At 41.6% G+C, this 17,509-nt stretch overlaps 1 protein-coding gene across 3 annotated transcripts in view; it reads left to right on the top strand.

The window, feature by feature from the left end:
- Positions 1 to 303: 303 nt before the first annotated feature.
- The window catches only part of GHR (growth hormone receptor), a 121,934-nt gene continuing 104,728 nt past the window's right edge, over positions 304 to 17,509 (top strand). The window contains exons 1-2 of one of the 3 annotated variants that reach the window (XM_053969100.1): positions 304 to 446; positions 16,443 to 16,523. The gene's annotated coding sequence lies outside the window, so the exon portion shown is untranslated. The remainder of the gene's footprint in view (positions 447 to 16,442; positions 16,524 to 17,509) is intronic. The other 2 variants (XM_053969099.1, XM_053969101.1) reach the window with 2 other exon arrangements.

Here is a 17,509-nt window from a genome sequence, read left to right as displayed (position 1 = left end):
GCTCTGACCCTCTCCCCGCGGCGCCGGGCCGGTAGCTGCCGGGGTGAAAGAGGAGGAGGAGTACGCGGCGATGGCCGCTGAGTGCCCCGCGCCCCGGCATGCAGCACACGCACGGAGCAGGCTGCGGCAAGCGAAGCGACTGCCAACGCTGCTGCTGCCGCTGCCGGGGTACAGTGTATGGGGAGGGGTGTTGGGCAGCACCGCCCGCCGCCCCGTGCTGATCTCTCCTCCCTTCCTCGCCCCGCCCCGCCCCGCGGGAGGAGTGCGGGCTCAGCCCGCCGCCCCGCCGCTCTCGCTCGCGTTTTATGACGGTCGCTGCCTCCCCAGAAGTTGGGACCGGCCGCGGCGGCCGCTCGCTGAGGCGCTCCTATGGTGCCGGCGCCCACCGCGGGGGGGCATGTCCGCTGCCGCCCGCCGAAACTTGGGGGAAGTTTCCGAGCGAGTCGGTGAGTACCGGGCGGCGGCTCCGCGCCGCTCCCCGCCGCCCGCCTGGCGCGGCCGCGCAGCGGCTTCCCCGACCCCAGGGGCGACGGGCCGGGGTCCGGCTCCTGTCCGGCTTCACCTCCCCTCGCCCGGGCTTGGCGGGGCTATCTGCGAGCTTGCCGCACGGTCCGGCCGGTGTCAGAGCCGCTCCAAGAGCGGGGCCGCCCGTGTCCCGCTGCTGTGGGCAGTGCGGCGCCAGAGCCGGGCCGAGACCGCGGCGTCAGCTCTGGCCGAGGCTGGGACGGAGGGCGGGGGGCAAGAATTCCTGTCACGTCCCGTGCTGTGGGTGATGGATGGGGTGCCGGGGAAGAGAAACCTAGCCTCGGAGATCTGGAGAAACAATTTTCTTCAGAGAAACCTTTTTCTGTGTGGACTTGGATTTAAAAAGCAGAACAAGAATCGTCGTTTAGCTGCCAGCGTCGCAGTCTTCTCCACTATAATAGACCTAATCAGAATTTTTCTTCTGTATGATTTATTCCAGTTTATACAATCCCTGCAAATCCGCCCTCTGTTTTTTTGTTTGTTTGTTTGTTTGTTTGTTTTCTTAACTGCCATTTGTCCATAATTTTGTTTCTTATTGTGTGGCGTGTTGTAAGTATTGCATAGGATAAAAAAATAGAGAATGTTTTGAAAAATAAATACTGCAAACGTTCTGAGCAGAAGTGTGCAAACAGAGGGGTTATATAGCAGAGGAGTAACTAGTGTTTTATCATAGTAACGTCTTCAGTAAAACTTGTTGCAAACTCTCACAGGGCTAATGCTGGAGATAAGTGAGTGGATGTGAACTAGTTACTCATCTTTTCAGTACAGTATATTTTGTTTAGCGTATAGTTTATTATTAACTTTAGGGTGTTCAGTCACAGCTTAACTTTTCTTTCTGTGTAACAACTACAGAAGACCCACACCTGGCCATCTTTCTGGTCATGATTATTTCAGAAGTAAAAATGAAGCAATTAAAAAACTGTAACCCACCACTTGACTTGGATCCCATTTTATTTGTGCTTTAAGCAAGTATTTACTGATACAAAAAATTGAAGTTATTTGTCAAGATCTTTTTCGCTTAAATACAAGAGACTGTCAACTATAGCACAGACTTCGTTGCCCACATCAGCCATGAAATTGTAGTTGGACATAGAATCAATTTAAGGAGATTTGGTAAGATGCATTTAAATGCTGGTGTTTATTTAAAAGATGCTATTTAAAATATTGAGATTAAAATACATTGCAATTTAGATGTCTTGTGGCTCTGATAAATGTAAGTAATACTGAAAGTTATTCAGACAGCTTGAGCTGTTCAAATAGGAATGTGATGTCTTTCATCTCCACCACATCTCAATCTTGCATTACTAGAATTGCTACTTGCCGTGTTAATTCATTATGTTAGCATGTTCTAATAATTACGAAGGAGTGACAAACAAGATAGCTTGCAATCCTTCTGAAGAGTAATTTCTAACAGTGCCAGTAAGTGGTAGTGGTACTTTTATCAAATATATGACTGTAACTGCTGAGACTTACACTAATGTATGGAAAAGTTATAGATACATACCAAATATTTTTAAATTCTCTGAGTATGGTCAATCATTGTTTTCATTACGTTGGGCTGTTTCCTCTCCTGGTCTTGATGTATTTGCACAGCACAGTGTAGCACCATTCAAGTGTAAAAAAATCAAGGGCTCTGTAAACGCTGCCCATAGCACTGCTCCCAGAGAGTACATGTGTGTTTGTGCCACACTGGCTGTGTTGGGGAAGTCTGTAGAGCTCAGTTCTAGACATCTTTACAAACTGAAGTGGTATGTAGTACTGCATATGACCTTTTATGCCCTCTTCCAGTAAGGCTGTTTTCTTCCAGTAAGGAATGATCAAAACCTCTGAAGGCAAATCTCCTGTTTATAGATTGTTCTTTATAGTTCTTTTTTATGAACTAGAGACTAAGGAAGTATGAGTATATAGTTGTCCTTTTAGAGCATAACTTCCACTTCCACAGTCTCTTTTGCCTGACTGTATGTACATGTCTAAGTGCTTATATTAACTGGAGCTAGGCCTTGCTCCTGTTAAATGAAACTTTTGCTGCAGAAATTGTGTTTTATCTTGCACCATTGAAAGGAGCATTGAATGGAATAAATATACCATAATGTATCTTAATTGAAATACCAGATTTTCATGAATAAAATAGAAGCTGCAAATATTTGTCATTGAGGAAGCAATGTAGGCAGAGATGCTTTGATTTTTTTTTCTTTTATTGAAAAATAAGTGCTTTATCAGACACAACAGCACTTGCTTGCATTCAGCCCAGTTGAAGATCTTGCAATCTTAAGGTACATGTCAAAACATTTTGAAGGCATTACAAATTAATAAAAAATTATAGGAATACCAAGAAGGTGCGATAAAGCTCGTGGGGTAAGAAAGGGCAAGGCTACCAGCAGTAATAATGAATCTACTCAGCCCACATGGGACATCTTCAATGATAGGTTAGCTAGAGAGTCAGATTTTTTCTAAATAAAAGGTTTTTCTTCTCTTGTTACCAAATGTTTGTGTGATGGAAATACAGTTCTTTGACCCAGTGGAGCTGAGGTGGTAATTCTGGGGAGAGGGCAGTATGAGGAAAACAGGGAGAGAGGTAGTAGGGCTGCTACTTTGGTGTGGTGAAGGCGAAAGGCTGATGCAATGAGATACTAGCTTGGCAGGAACAGATTTATGTCAGGACTTGAAGGAACACTTTGTGCTCAAACTGTTTATCACAAGGGAAATCTTCCTTTACCGTATATGAATCCTGGTTTTTAATCTTTGTATGAGATGGGCGTTTGTTTACACATTACTTTAGTTCATGAGAGATGGAACAAGCATCCTCTTACCAAAGAGCTGGTTTTCAGTGTGTGAGAAACAATTTTTCCCAGAAAATTGTAAAGGCTGTTTTCTGAGAGAGATAAATTTTGTCCATATCACATGTACTGCAGATTATGAATTGAAAATACATTTAAACATATATTTTATTGACGTTTAGAAAGCATGTATTCTATTGAAAATACCTTTATCACTAAAATTAGTTTTCTTCATTAATAAGTTAGTATAAAATTCTGAAATACTTCACAGTAGCAGGATGGCTTTCAACAGCGTGAAACTTAATGTCTCACTTGAACAATATAATGTGCCTTGCTATTTGTTGGGCATTTCAGACATACAATGTTGTGAGGATATAAAAGAGAATGAAAATCATTCTTGCTGAAGGAATAACTGCTGGAAAATCCAATTGGTGGTGGATGCACGTGCACAGACAGTTGGATTAGAGTAACTTTTCAGATGTAATATTGCTGCACTTTGTTGCCATGTACTCAATAGCTGAAGAACTACACTACAAATCAAGCATTTCTGAGTTTCAAAATTCTATCTTCCATGCTATTCATACATACCATGCTAATTTAAGCCATTTATGTTTGTCCTTTGGCTTGCCAAGAGATCCAACACCCGTACCTACTGAGTCTTGTTCAGGTTTATAAATTAGAGTTACAAAAGTACTCCTGTTTGTAGTGACACAGTCTGGAACATAGTCTTTTGTCCTGCTGTGCCTGTTCTAGTGGTTGGATTTTGTGGAAGGGATCCACTCTGTGGGATTGTGGCCCTGTCGGGGAAGATGATACAGGGCTGCATGGAGAATCCTGGAGAGACAAAAAATCTGCACAGTGACTGCTGGTGAGAGGATATGAAATCTGGTAAATATAGCAGAAAATTTTAACCTCTCTGCATTAAGAGAATAAGCACAGCACCCATTCTGTTGGTGTGGAATGATTTATGCTTCCCCATTTCTCCTTTTCTGTAGCCTTTTAGTGAGGCTCAGAGCATTAGTGCATTACAGCACTAGACCTGCTTGGCCCCTGCATCAGGCTGGACTGACTACTGAGGATGGGTTCAAAGTGTGTGAAACTGAACTCAGAATGTGCAAAGCAAAGATGCTTTGCTGGCTTTGTGCTCATTAAGGCAGCAGATTGCTGCCTCTGATCACTTAATAAGCTTATTGCTTGTAATTCTAGAACAAAGATGATACATGAAAACATAAAAACAAATAATCAGTTGCATTTAAATAGGACATTAACGGACATGGAGATAGTATTTAGAACTTCAAAAGCTGTTTAAATACTGTCACAAATCCATTATGGTTTTCAAACTCTGTAATTGGTCAGTCCAAATATGAAATATTCTTTTGGATGCACAACAGTAATTTTATACAAAAAAAGTCAGTAGTTAACAGACAACAGCTCTGAAGGAAAGTTGGGAAGAGATTATTAGTAGCAACTATAATGTTACAGCATTCAAGCATTTAAATTGAATTTGAGTTTTTACTGCCTCAAGAGAAAATAGGATCAGTAAAATTCCATATTGCAGTAAATCTGTAGGATGAGTTGATGGTTTGTAGAAACTGTAGCTGTGTTAGTCCTGTGAACAGATATATTTGTGCCTGACCAATATGCAAAAGTTTTGGGTTTTAATCCATACACAGTGTATCTCTACAACCTTATTGATATAGCCAAACAACTCCCTCTGTGCCTGTTGGAGTTTGGGGATATTCTGACCATGAAGCACAGCTTGTAGGACAGAAGAAACAGACTGAAAGAACCATCACATTTTATTCCAGCTGTCTCAGTGAAATGCGCATGCAGTCAGTTTCTGCCTTACGTGCCTGTTTCCCAGCTGCAGCAAGCAGTCTGATTTCTGCTATGTTTTGTGTTTCTTTTTTTTTTGTCTGCCTTTTTCCATGTGTTATGTTAGTGCTGCCTAGAGAATGAGTTGGGCTTTCCTTCATTGCATGACTGAAAATATTGTTTGAATTTTTTATGGAATGCTTATTAAACTGTGTTTGCTCAAGAGCCATATTATGAACCTGCTTTATAATTCTTCTTAGCAATGCCTTATTTACTGTTTTCTTCTAGAACAGCTTTAACTGTTTGGTGTTTTGATGGTTTGTGGCATTGCTAATGGCTTTATGTGATGCTATAAAAAGTGAGTGAAAAAACAAAGCAGGATTCCTTCTAGATGGTGGTTCTTGTGCCTTGCTTTGCATGGGTTGAAGAAGACTGGTTGTGGTTTGGTTTGGGACCAAACTTTACCTGTTCTGCCAAGAATAAGGAAGATCTGATGCGAGGACTGAGAGAAGAGCAATTACAAGCTGCTGTGTCTTTGGGTTTTGATTGCATTTTATGTCTGGGCCTGTTACAGGATATCAGGGAAGCACTGTGGAACTTTTACTGAAAAGGAAACCTCTAAGATTTCATAATGACTGTGACAGTTCGCAGACAGACAGAGTAGCTCTAAGGACTAAGTCTGATGTTAAGTAAACAGAGTAGAATACAACATGATCAGGACTCTACCAGGCCATCTCTTTCATAGGACACATGGATCAAGCCTGGTGAGCTGTGCTTATGCTGGGGCTTTGGTCTCGTAGGTTGAGTCCTGGCTGGTTTAGGGCATAAAATAGGTGTGGTGAGGCAGCTGAAGGAATGATTTGCAGGGTGCAGTGGGAAATCCTGCTATTTTTCTAGAATCTGTTTGCAGGTTTTGGCTGAGGCACACATATAACTGCAACGCATGCAGCTGAAACATTACAGGCTGGTGCTTGTTCCGAATAGTGCCAGCCCACTGGTCCAGCATGTGTGAATGAGCTTATCTTACAGCTGCAATGTTTTTGCGGTAGGATCAGAAAGAGTGTGTGAGACAGTGTTTTACACTTTTCAGCTGTGATTTCTGACCTTTGGAGAGCAGCAGTGTGCCTTTGGGTCTGCTCGTGCTGGGTGTTGCTAACAAACACTGCACAGGAGAGGCGCTTGTTATGTGATATGGTCACTGCTGACTGGCTGTACAACAGCCAGTTCTGCTGCTGCAGGACAGCATGTACAGCATGGAGGGACTGCAGCTTCAGAGGGGGAGAAACGGCCCTCCACTTCCCTGTGAGAAAGGCTATTTTTGTGGAACTGTGTAATGAGCTCTGGTATCTTCCAGTTCTGAGGTGCTTTAATTAGGATGGCCATATCAGTTGAGAAAACATGTCAGAAAAAGAAGTCACTATTGTAAAGAAGCCTGTGCCTCTGGTTCTTAGGTGAGTATTTTGTTTGAACAGCTAATTTCCTTGAAATAATGGATAGCTTTGAGAAAATTCATTTCTTTGGTTGTACTACGTCCAAATTTTTTCAGTGGCATGTAATTTCATCCACCACAAGGCACACACAAGTGGGTTGACTACAGTGGATTCTGCTTGGTGATTCTCAGGGCTCTAGGTGACCACAATGGTGCTGGTGCTGACAGTAAGGAAGCATGGCATTCACCTCTTTAAGTGGTGTGAGGGGCTTGCCTAACTTGCATCGAAGCAAGAGGAACAAGAATATTGTAAAGCTAACGTGGCTTCATACAAAGGGGAAGTCTTGCCTGACAAATTTGGTGACCTGTGATGGAGCTACAGGTTTGCTGGACAGGGGCAGAGCCACTGATATTGTCTACAAGGGCTCATGCTGTTTGACAAGTCCTGCAGGCCTGTAAATTAGAGAGACATGGATTGATGGATCAACCACTTGGTGGCTGGATGGCCACACTGAGAGTTGTGGTCATAGCTCCTTGTTCACATGGAGAGCAGTGATGAGTGGTGTCCCTCAGGGGTCAGTCCTGGCGCCAATACTGCTCCACACCTTTGTCAGTGACGTGGACAGTGGGATCGAGGGCAGTCTCAGCAAGTTTGCTGATGACACTGAGCTGGGTGGGGCAATCAACACAGGGGAGAGAAGGGATGACATCCACAGGGACCTGGACAGGCTTGAGAGGTGGGACCATGCAAACCTCAGGGAGTTCAGCAAGGCCAAGTGCAAGGTCCTACACCTGCACTGGGGCAGTAGCAGACACACCCACAGGCTGGGCAGAGAAGTGACTGAGAGCAGCCCTGTGGGGAAGGACTTGCGGGTGGTGGCTGATGAAAAGCTCACCATGAGCTCTCAGTGAGTGCTCCCAGCCCAGAAAACCAAGGGAGTACTGGGCTGCATCCAAAGGAGTGTGGCCAGCAGGTCATGGGAGGGGATTCTACACTTCTGTTCTCCTCCTGTGAACCCCCACAAGGACCACTGTATCCAGTGCTGGTGTCCCCAATTTAAGAGGGACATGGAACTGCTGGAGCAAGTCCAGAGGAAGCCACAAAGCTGATAAGAGGGCCAGAGCTCCTCCTCTAAAAAGACAGGCTGAGAAAGTTGAGGCTGTTCCACCTGGAGAAGAGAAGGTTGTGTGAAGACCTCATGGCAATCTGCCAGTAACTGAAAGATGCTACAGGGAAGCTGGAGAGGGAGTCTTTATCAGGGACTGTAGAGACAGGCAATAAGTAATGGGTACATGCTGAAAGAGGGGAAATTTAGGTTAGATATAAGGAATAATTTTTTTACTATGAGTGTGGTGAAACAGGTTGCCCAGGGAAGCTGTGGATGCTCTGGCCCTGGCAGTGTTTAGGGCGAGGTTGGATAAAGCTCTGGTCGAGTGGGAGGTGTCCCTGCACATAACAGGGGAGACTGGGGCTAGGTGATCATTACAGTGTATTCTAACTCTTAATATTTCTATGATCTATGATTTTTCAGGCTTATGGTGTATAATGGTGTAAGACCTGTATCCAACATTCAGGGGAATTAAGCAATATGTTTAGCCCTTGTATCTTTGATCCAGCTTGTGGCATAGATGACTGCACTTAATGCCATAATGTGAAAAGTCATGTTGTTTATTGTTGTACCCATGTGTTTGTTGTGGCCTGTTCTATTGCTTTTTTTTTTTTTTTCAAATATAAAAAGTTAATATTTTATTAAGGTTATGAGGTATATTGTGAAAATCATTGCAGGTCTCTTTTCCTCTCCTGTTCTAGTACTGCAGGTGAAAGTGAAGAGCTCTCTCCGTAAAAGCCCAAGGGAGCTTTGTGGAGCCAGTGTGAATAAAAAAATCCATCTATTAAAAGGAAAAAACATAGGATTTAGGAAGAGAGGCTCCTCCTGACTAGTTGTTCACATTGACATTGAATGATATAATGGGAATCTTCATGTAGACCCTTCTACAGTCATGCTCCTGTTTTCTTTGCTGAAGTGGGAGTTGCAGATTTTTAAAAATAATTTTGGCCTATTGTTTGAATGTTATTTCAAACCCAAGGAAATGGGGACCCAAGTTAATCACAGGAGATCTTAAATTAGAGGAGGGAAGAAGTTTTTTAGTGTTAGAATGTGTTTAGTGTTTCAGTATACTAAGTCATTCAGAAAAGGAGAAGAGGTTGAAGTATCAAGAGCCATGGACTGTATACAGATTCTGGATAATTTGTGAAACAAAATGGAATATATGCAAGTAGGAAGACCAGGACATGATAGCCTGAGGAACTAATGGTTGTTGGAAAGACTGAAATTATAGGCTCTGAAGCATTTGGTTCCACTGTCTCAAGTGGACACTTATGTGAACACAACTGAACATTAGGTGGCCAGTAATCAAAAGAACATGTTTAAGACCAAGAGTAATGATTTAAGGATGTTTGAGGTGGCTGGACTAAAACACAGTAAAAAAACCCAGCTTCCTCAAGATGATTAAAAAATTCTAATGTAATTTAAATTGCACCTAGAAGTGTATTTTCATACAAATCTGAAATTTTCAAAATTTTTTATTATTGTAAAGATTATAATGTTTCATGGATAGAAGTATGCTAGGAGTAGAAATATTTTTGTTAGTGTAGGACTGATTTTCTCAATGGCTTGCATTGCTATGCTTTCCAAATGGCATTCTGGTTACACTATTTTTTAGCAGCCTCTCAGTGCAACAGTATGTAAAAATAGATGGAACAGAAAGATGGTATTTTTGCATCAAATAGATGATGTCATTCACCTACTCATTTTATATGTGACTGGTTGGTACACATACTGTTTGTTTGTATTGCAGTTCATGTTTCATTTACTAATCCTGGACTGTGAAAACAAAATGTAAGCTGTCAATAAAAAAGGACTGGCACGGTTTGTTGTTAGGGCTGAAATAGAAGAGCTATCTCTCACTAGTTATTTTTTTATTGGGAGTTTTTAAACTTCTAAAAGGTTCCTGCCAGGGAACCTGATCTTGCAAGAGGCTGTGACTGTTTGTGTGAACTCTTCATATATATACAATCTCATTTATAAGAAGCAGGACTGTGGCTTTCTGTGCAAAAGAAGAATTATCCTTTCCACTTTCTACATCTCAGACATCTGCTCTGACCAAATATCTTGAAAATGAGTGAAATACATTCATTCCCATTAAGATGGAGCAGTACTACAGAGCTGTGGCTTTGGGGCCTGGAGGTTATACAGCTTTCTCTTCTTGGGACTTTTCATTGTTGCTTCATATCACAGTAGATTGGTATTTTCCAGGTGCTTTGATCACTTCCTATGGTAAGAATACAGATAGGTACTCTTAGATATGTTATTAAAGTACCTGGTCAGAAGCAGTGTGCTTGTTTACAGGCTGTGCCCTGTGGAGCCTTTCAGATAACACAGGCTGAAACCAGCTTGGGGAAAGTGCTGGATATGCTCAGCCAGAGATAGCAGTTGTGGCTTCAGCTGAGCATCCAGCAGCCTGCGAACACAGCTGCCATCCCCTGTTCCTCCCTTTGCTTCTGCTGAGCAGAAATTGGAGCCTCTCTGAGTTTGGGCTAATGTATATGAACTCAGCAATCAGTGGTCTCTAATACCAGAGGAGCAGATGATGGTTTAGCCCATGGGTTGTGTGTCCATCCCTGAGAGAGGGGCAGAGCTGCAGAAGCCAGTAGAATTGTGGCACCACTGGAGGTGAAAACTTGCTAACAGAGAAGAACAGGAAGGCTGAACAAACAACTGTATTCATTAAGGCATTTACTGGACAGAAATGAGGCATTTTCAGAGGAAAGAGGAATGTCAATCAATGTTTTGCTCCATTGGTGCAGTTCATACACAAGTGACTGGTAGTCATTTGTGCTGGTGCTACAGTCACACAAACAGTACTGGAGGAATTTGGGCATTAGAAAAATGACAAAAAGGAGTACCAAAAGGACATTTAACGGGCTCATATAGATAGTTTATCTTATATAAGTCTTCTGGGATGAAGGGAGTGAGACATCAAGTAATTCGAACAATGTAGGTCAAGAGTTTAGGGTACGTACTTCTGCCTCAACAGCACTGACCTTTTGTGTGTTCTGCATTATAAATAGCTGCTTATCAGTAGCTCTGGCTTTTTGCATTGACTTTTTATCCCTACTGCTCTTACCATTCCTTTCTTTGACTTTGTCTTGTCAGTTACCACAGGAAAGAACTAATGCCATTCATTATATTGTTTTGTCATTTGAAAAGTCAAAACAAATGCTCATATTCCTTTGACTTTTTCTTTGTAGACTTGTGGTGTGTGGGGTGGGTGAGAAATGATGTTTTCAAAACTGTCATATTAACTCCTTTCTGGGAAATGACGTAAGGCCCTAGGGAACCATCTGCAGGTAATTTTACACATTTTAGGTGTATGTTACGTAGTGTTAGTACTTGATATTGTTGGGCTCAAAAGATGTATTCGTGGATGCTAAGTACTGGCTGCTCTTGCTTTGATTACCAGCAAATCACTGTGTAGAACATGGCCATTTAATTGTTAACAATTTAAGTAAATGTTGAAATGGTAAAAAGGAGCCACATGGACACTAAGATCTATTTATCATGGGGTCAGGAAGACCTAGAAGAGTAGCTTTTCTTCAGCTATTAGTACAGTTGGTCATTGAGAAGTTGTAGAGGAAATTCAAAACAATGTCTCCAAGTTTTGCAAAAATTATTCAGTGAAATCACTTATTGCCAGATGCTTATGCTGAATAAAAGAGAGCAGCAACCACTGTCGTGGGAATTAGTTTTCTGAAATTGCTCAAAGCCAATTATCAGGCCAGTTATTTTAGGGGATTATTAATACTCTGTGGACTGTTCTACACTTTGAATGACACACCAGCAGGTAGAAGTTATATTTATGAGGAAGTATTTCTCACCTTTATCCTGTTAGCTGTGGGAATGCATGCAGCAGCTTCTATTTGGGATTTCAGTGTAGCTGTGAAAAAGGGATTGGAGCAAAGATTGTGGGATCAGAGTGAAAGATTTGGTCTGTATTTCCCAAGCAGTAGCTCCTGGAAGCGATACGGAGCTTGTGGCTAGGAATGGAGCCATAACCCTGTCCATGACTGCATGAGAGGCTCTGCAGTGAGTTCAGAAAGACCTTAGCCAGATGTGAGCCTTCGAAGCCTCTGCTCATAGCCCTGCTTTCCAAACCATAGCAGAACCTCATACTTTTTTTTTTTTTTCTTCCTCTTGGAAGAGGAGAATACTTGTGCGTTTTGGTGTAGTTTTGTAGTTTGTAGTTTTGTAGTTTTGTGTTCTTAGTTTTTATGCAGTCTTGAAAGTAGTAATAAGCCAGGTAGTGCTTGTGTTTCATGGATAGTGTATCCAACCCAAGAGTCCAGGGAGCCTACAAACAGACTATTCCTCTTCTTCCAGCTGTTCTTTTTGGCAGTAGCATGAGCTGAAAGGTTTACATGAATTAAAGATTCACAGCTGAGTATGGAGTTATCTGCTGATCAGACCCCTTTGCACAATTCATTAATAAAGTGAAAATCTAGCACTATACTCACTAAGTATATTCGATTGCTTAAAGCGTAGGTACTGCTGGAAGGAATCTAGCATCCTTTCTGGAGTCTGGTTTGTTGATTATTGTATGACCCAGTTGGCAGCAAGCCTGTCCTATGAGGCACAGGACTATGATATGCTGCACAGCTATTTTGCTAAGTAGTTGAAATACAGTGCCAGCATTATTTGGGACAGATACGTCTTTGATAACCTATTGCTGCTAAATTGCACAACAAAAAACCCAACTTTTTTTCCATCACAAAACTTTCCTCCATTGTTCATCAGCAAGCAGACCCTGAGGAGCTCTGCTCCTGTTGAGATTTAAGGGAAAGTTTCTAGTCAAGGTGTCAGTCCTGTTGCTCACTAGCAAATCTGCTTATTTTTAAGTTTTCCATACTCTACTAGATCTCTAAGCATTTGCTCAAAATTCAGCATAGTTTCAGAAAATTCACATTGGGCTGTCAAACTTATTTAGAAGTTATTTTCATAAATCCAGAAAATCTAAAACACCACTACTAGATACGCTCTAAGATAATCTTAGTTTGTAACTCTTTTCTCTGCCATATGATGACTTACCTGCAGGAAACAAGCACTTCTTCACCAGTCTCAGAATGGCTAAAAACTTGCTCTTTAGCAAAAAATAGGAATCTGGCATGCTTTGAGTACAAACCAGCCTCTTTGTGGAGACTTACTGCAGGCCCTTGAATACACTCGTTTCTGCTCTGCAAAGTTAATTCAGTCACCTGGTATGGTTAGTCTGAATTTTTTTCCTCTGTTTAAATTTCTCAGTTGTTTGAACTCTGCCTGAAAAGTAGACTGGCACATGTTCTCTTATTTTTCAGATCAGTCATGCCAGCTGTGCATAAAAGAGCTAGAGCAAATGCATTCCATATCCGTTAAGTGTTTTATTTTCCAGACTGAAAACTGAATACTTGCAGCTTTTATGTCATTATATGCTTGTCATTCCTAATTAGTTTCTGGCATGTTCCTGGGTGTTTTGTAGACAGGAAAATGCATTAGATTATTTTTTTAAGCTAGGCTAGGAAAAAAAAAAAAAAAAAGAAAAAAAGAAAGACTTCTACAAGAAAGCCAGAGAGGGACTTTTTACAAGGGCAGGCAGAGATAAGGCAAGGGAGAATACCTTTAAAATGAAAGATAATGCAAAATGAAGGAGAATGCATTTTTATTAGATATTTGGAAGAAATTTGTTATTGTGAAGGTGGTGAAGCACTGAAATAAGTTGCCCAGAGAGGTGATGGATGCCCCATCTCTGAAGATATTCAAGACTGGGTCTTGAATAGGGCTTTGAGAAACCTGATCTAGTAAAAAGTGTCCTTGCCCATGGCAGTGGAGTTGGAACTAGATGACCTTTAAGGTTCCTTGCAGCCCAAACCATTCTGTCATTCTGTGAGGTAGAAACCTATAGGGAGAAGGAAATATGTGGACATAATAACTTACTCCTTTCTGAAAGAGTAGCTTGCTTTGTCTCTTATTATCAGTAAGCATTTTGTCTTGAAAGAGTAAGACTATTGCATTTCATAACTGGAAATTAATCATCAAGCATATAGTTATTTTCAAAGAATGTAAGTATGTGATTTTTCCCTGCAGGTATTCTGAATACTGTGGCATGTTTTACTGAAGGAAAACATTGCAATTGCATATCAGATTTTATATGCAGAAATTCGTAAATGTGTACAGAGAAGCAGATTTCTAGTTCTGACCCTTCAGATAGGCTACCAAGTGAGCTACAATAACTCACCTGAGGCTAGTGGTAAATAGAAACCGTGCCAATGAAAATAGAGTTTCTCAGCTGGCATTTCCTTTGCTTCTTTAGATTTTGTTCTTTCTTGACAGTCACTTGACAGCTTGACTACTCTAGAAATGTGCTGGAGTATTGGAAGCCTGTTATCTCCTAAAATAGCTGTTGTTCCTTATACAGAATGTAAATCTTCAGAGTCACTGAAATTGAGTCATGAAGCTTTGTGGGGCGTGTGTCAATACACAGGCTGCTTATAATAGATGCAGATGTGAAATTACATTCAAAGGCTATGGCTGCAAATTAAAGCCCAGATTGATTATTTGAGGTGGCTCTCATCTCTCTGCCATGGGAGCTGTAGTGTAGGCTGCATGAGCTGCACCCCTAACTAGGAGCTATTTTCACTGGGCTGATGCAACTTGTCTCGCAACTGCCTGGTTCCAGGAGAAATGGGAGTCTGTGGCAGGAGCCTGCCTTATCACCAAGAAGGGCTAGTCAAATGCTTTTGGGAGCAGCCCACAGCAAGGTTGGTTTTGGCCATGCACAAAGCCCTATGTACCAGCCAACACATGGGAAATGTGACCTAATGGTAGCTTCTCTGTGGGTGGTCTCCAACGTTTGTTAAAGTTGCTGAAGAGTACTCACATGATGTAGTGTTAAGTGTCTCCACTAGATACCGGAATCGTTATTTGCGTTCTATAAAGACTCAACAGACTATGAGAAGTGCAAGGCCACCTCAGCCACCTCAGTTTAGAGCCTGCTTTTTAGTGGTATCTGCTGAATTTTGCTGGTAATGTGCTGCCTGCTATGATAAACAGGAGCAAAGACTCTTACCTCAGGTGACAATAATTTATTACTTATACAGTGCCACAGCCACAGTTTGCAATTTGGTCAGCTATGCTAAACAAATATGAAGATACCTACCCTGGACAACTGCCAGCATTCAGGAATAGCAGGATAATTTATGGTGCTGAACAAAACAAATATAGTCACCTGTGGCTGTGCATGGTGAATACTTGTGCTTTTGTAGACTGTGTTCCTAACCTAATGATTCCCAATATTAGTTGCTTCTTTGTACCTTGCTAAAATACCTGTAGAAAAATATTTTCCTGAAATCTGAGGTTTTAAAGGAGTTTTGAATATAGCCTGATGAAATATGACAGCACAGGAATCCTGGAATCTTTAACTTACAGCAAAGATAATAAGTCTCTTCTGTGCAGTGATGTGTATAAACTTTTCACTATAAGCTTGCTTCTGACTGGATGAAATAAATAGTAATTTTTCTGGAAAAACAAAAGTTTTCAAGAAGTTGAGCCAGTTCCAGTTTTGGCTTGAATTAGAGTGATAGTTTCATCTCTCAGACATAGTTATGACTGTATAACTCATAAATGCTGGACTGGATAAACACATTTATAATAAAAACTTTTTCACTCTGAAGAATTATTTTAATGAGTTAAAAACCAGCTAAACAAAAGTAATTTCAAATAAGTCCAAATAAGTTCAAATAATTTCATGTGCATTCATACAAATATAAAAAATATTTTGTATTGCATAAAGTGATACAAATTTGCTAGAGATAAAAATTTCAGTCTTCCTATAGAATTATGCATGAACATGAATGAAGCCAACTGAATTTTTTCATGTCACCAGAAGGGTCAGTTACTAAACTGTTTTTTGCTGCCAGGGCAACTGCTGTCAGGTTTTTTTAATAGAGAAGTAAGTGTTTTTACAGTATTCATGAAGATATTGAAATGCCTTGAAAAAGACAGAATTTTGTTAAATGATTACTTACTGATGCAAGGTATTGATTATGCAAGATACTACTCTTGAGCAAGGATTGTGATAGACATAATGCTGCTGCTGGTGCTGTGGTGAGTACTGAGAGGATGCACCTCTGTCCTTTGGAGAGTGTGTAGCATGTGTAGGAAGCTGTCTCCTCTTGTGTGGATGGGTCAGCAGAGCCCCTCAGCACCTTTCAGTGAGCTCCACAGTGTCTGCTACAGGGTTTTGCTTTTCTTTATTACCTAACTGGAAAAGAACTGCTTCACCACCAACAGTGTGGTTTCCAGGCTGCAAGGCTTTGGGCTCGCCTCGCTTTTCCTTGCTCCTTCACAAGTCTTGCATCTCCTCTGTAAACAAACTGTCACTCTCTAAAGCTTTCTCCGCAGATCAGGTTTTCGTAGCGTTTCATCTTCATTGCCCTCTTTGGCAGAGTCTTTCACTTGGCAGCAGTACTGGAAAGGAGAAGCCTTCTAACATGTGCTGCTCCCATTAATGTGCTACAGAATTCCAGGTGCCTGTGAGACAATGGCATTTTCTCGTCAACCTTTTTTCCCTTTTGATTTCCACTGGTTTGGTTTTTTCCCCTCTTCTTGCAAAACTGCTGCCTAGCCTGTGACTCTTTACGCTACATTGATCAGTGGTACAATATGACACATTTAATCTTGTAATACAGCAATGAGTGTGTTGCATAGTGTATTGAATAATGAGACATCCCTAGACGTGATTAGGTTTTTGTTTGTCTTTTCTGTGTGATTTTTCTTTTTTTTTTTTTTTTTTTTTTCTTTCAGATGCTGTCCCAAAAATGTGTGTAAGAGGAAACTTCAAACTGAAAATTGCTTTAGTGAAACAACATCCAGCTTTATTTCCAGGTTAGGTATGGGCATGACAGGATTTGCGGTGGATCTTGGACAAGTCCCATCCTGTATTAGTGTGACATTGATGCCCTGCCGCTGTCCTTTGTCAGAGCCAAACCAACCAAAGTTCTGTTTGGTTTTTGGTGTGTAAAGGTCTTGGCTCTCCTTTCTTCATGGACTGAGGTGGTAACTGCAGTAGCCAAGCTAAGTATCAGACAGTACAGCTTCCCTTTGGATCCTAACTGCTGCTTACAAAACTTCGCAAACACAGCTCCTAAGTTGGCAGGCTGCTTGTCTTCAGCTACAGGGAGAGCCCTCATAAAGGCTTTCACTCTCCCTGAGGTCTATTGCAAAATGAGAATGTTCCCTTTCTCTTTGGCATCAACTCAGGTTTGTAAACTGTGATAACAAAAGAAATACTGAGTTCATATTCCAAAATACTTGGAATCTGGTTGTTGATTTTTGGGTACATAGGGTGGTTGCTCTCACACAGGGTAGTTTTGCCTTTAAAATTCCATCTGATCCCTTTACACATTTTCTTGTTTATTCTGTCAGACAGCTTATTCCTGGAAAACTTAATATGAGCACTATTTCCAAATTGTGCTGAGGGTAATTGTTCTCTCTTGCTGTGAAAACACTTGGTGGAATGCACAGTGGACATTTTCCGTGTTACTGATTTTTTAGCACCATGGATGGGAATATTCACATTACCAGAGACAATGAATGGATGGGGTGCGTACCTAGAGGTGGAGGTGGGCAGGTAGCACATGGGTGTGATGTTTATCTGGGAGTTCTCACTGTTGGGCAATTAGGAAGGGCTGGTATCTGGGAGAGGCTGCAGCAGGTAAGACTTGCCAGGGGTCACCTACTGACTTTCATCCACTCGTCTTGGGCACAGATTGCCCCCCTTGTTCTCCAGCCTATCTCCTTCTCTTGGACATCCCAGCTGCTTTTTGCCTTTGAGGCTGACGATGACTGCAAATGTGTCAAAAGGTGAGCTT

This window comes from Vidua chalybeata, chromosome Z (assembly GCF_026979565.1).
Source record: "Vidua chalybeata isolate OUT-0048 chromosome Z, bVidCha1 merged haplotype, whole genome shotgun sequence".
Taxonomy (NCBI): domain Eukaryota; kingdom Metazoa; phylum Chordata; class Aves; order Passeriformes; family Viduidae; genus Vidua; species Vidua chalybeata.
Note: the sequence above shows the minus strand (reverse complement) of the source record. Positions and strands in the feature narration are given on the sequence as shown.